The sequence below is a fragment of the Spermophilus citellus genome, assembly GCF_964194105.1.
Source record: "Spermophilus citellus genome assembly, contig: SCAFFOLD_304, whole genome shotgun sequence".
Classification (NCBI taxonomy): Eukaryota; Metazoa; Chordata; class Mammalia; order Rodentia; family Sciuridae; genus Spermophilus; species Spermophilus citellus.
Window position 1 is genome coordinate 230,769 of NW_027672931.1, and position 2,547 is coordinate 233,315.

The window sequence follows — 2,547 nt, forward strand, 5'->3', positions numbered from 1 at the left end:
ATAATGCATTGATGGAAAAGGTGAATTAGAACAATAGAAAGGAATTTACTGAAAATAAATATATGTATTTCCTATCTTCCAATGTAGTCCTAATTCTAGAAAGTAATAAACAAGTTATGATTTTAATATTTTGGCTTTCTTCACTTAATTATAAGCACTTAATATTTTTTATTTTATATAACCTCTGTTGTGTTACTTTCTTCTGTCTTTTCCTTTTTGGATTTTTAGAAAACAAGTTTAAGGTCACAGACTGGTAGATTAGATATTTCAAACAGAAAAATTAGTGGGGTTCTGAAAGATCTTTATCTCTATAGTTGAACTTGATTAGCTTTATACATGTTTCAATTATTTAATTTGTTCATTTTAGATATTCATGACAGTAGAGTGTATTTTGATATATTTTACATGCATGGAGTATAACTTATTCTACTTAGGATCCCATTCTTGTGGTTGTAGACATGGAATTTCACTGGCTATGTATTCTTAAGCTACTTGCTCAGTGTAGCATAACTTTGTGTGACTCTAGTACTTTCTTAAGAACTGCTCTTTGTACCTAGTGTTAGAGTAGCTTTTTTTTTTTTACATTTTTTTATTGGTTGTTCACAACATTACAAAGCTCTTGACATATTATATTTCATACATTAGATTGACATGGGTTATGAACTCCCAATTTTACCCCAAATGCAGATTGCAGAATCACGTCAGTTACACATCCACAATTTTACATAATGCACTAATAGTAATTGTTGTATTCTGCTACCTTTCCTATCCCCTACTATCCCCCCTCCCCTCCCCTCCCATCTTCTCTCTCTACCCCATCTACTGTAATTCATTTCTCTCTTTGTTTATTTTCCCATTCCCCTCACAACCTCTTATATGTAATTTTGTTTAGCAATGAGTGTCTCCCTTCATTTCCATGCAATTTCCCTTTTCTCTCCCTTTCCCTCCCATCTCAAGTCTCTGTTTAATGTTACTCTTTTCTTCCTACTCTTCTTCCCTGCTCTGTTCATACTTGCTCTCATTATATCAAAGAAGACATTTGGTATCTGTTTTTTAGGGTTTGGCTAGCTTCACTAAGCATAATCTGCTCTAATGCCATCCATTTCCCTGAAAATTCTATGATTTTGTCATTTTTTATTGCTGCATAGTACTCCATTGTGTATAGATGCCACATTTTTTTTATCCATTCATCTATTGAAGGGCATCTGGGTTGGTTCCACAGTCTAGCTATTGTGAATTGTGCTGCTATGAACATTGATGTGGCAGTGTCCCTGTAGCATGCTCTTTTAAGGTCTTCAGGGAATAGTCCGAGAAGGGCAATAGCAGGGTCAAATGGTGGTTCCATTCCCAGCTTTCCCAGGAATCTCCAAACTGCTTTCCAAATTGGCCGCATCAATTTGCAGTCCCACCAGCAATGTACAAGTGTACCCTTTTCTCCACATCCTCGCCAGCACTTGTTGTTGTTTGAATTCATAGTGGCTGCCAATCTTACTGGAGTGAGATGGTATCTTAGGGTGGTTTTGATTTGCATTTCTCTGACTGCTAGAGATGGAGAGCATTTTTTCATGTACTTGTTGATTGATTGTATATCCTCCTCTGAGAAGTGTCTGTTCAGGTCCTTGGCCCATTTGTTGATTGGGTTATTTGTTATCTTATTGTCTAATTTTTTGAGTTCTTTGTATACTCTGGATATTAGGGCTCTATCTGAAGTGTGAGGCGTAAAAATTAGTTCCCAGGATGTAGGCTCCCTATTTACCTCTCTTATTGTTTCTTTTGCTGAAAAAAAACTTTTAAGTTTAATTAAGTCCCATTTGTTGATTCTAGTTGTTAACTCTTGTGCTATGGGTGTCCTATTAAGGAATTTGGAGCCCGACCCCACAATCTGTAGATCGGAGCCAACTTTATCTTCTATCAGACGCAGAGTTTCTGATTTGATATCAAGCTCCTTGATCCATTTTGAGTTAACTTTTGTGCATGGCGAGAGAAAGGGATTCAGTTTCATTTTGTTGCATATGGATTTCCAGTTTTCCCAACACCATTTGTTGAAGATGCTATCCTTCCTCCATTGCATGCTTATAGCCCCTTTATCAAATATAAGATAGTTGTAACTTTGTGGGTTAGTCTCTGTGTCCTCTATTTTATACCATTGGTCCACCCGCCTGTTTTGGTACCAGTACCATGCTGTTTTTGTCACTATTGCTCTGTGATATAGTTTGAAATCTGGTATCACTATACCGCCTGATTCACTCTTTGTGCCTAGAATTGCTTTTGCTATTCTGGGTCTTTTATTTTTCCATATGAATTTCATGATTGCTTTATCTATTTCTACAAGAAATGCCGTTGGGATTTTGATTGGCATTGCATTAAATCTATAGAGAACTTTTGGTAATATCGCCATTTTGATGATGTTAGTTCTGCCTATCCATGAACAGGGTATATTTTTCCATCTTCTAAGATCTTCTTCTACTTCTCTCTTTAGGGTTCTGTAGTTTTCATTGTATAAATCTTTCACCTCTTTTGTTAGGTTGATTCCCAAGTATCTTATTT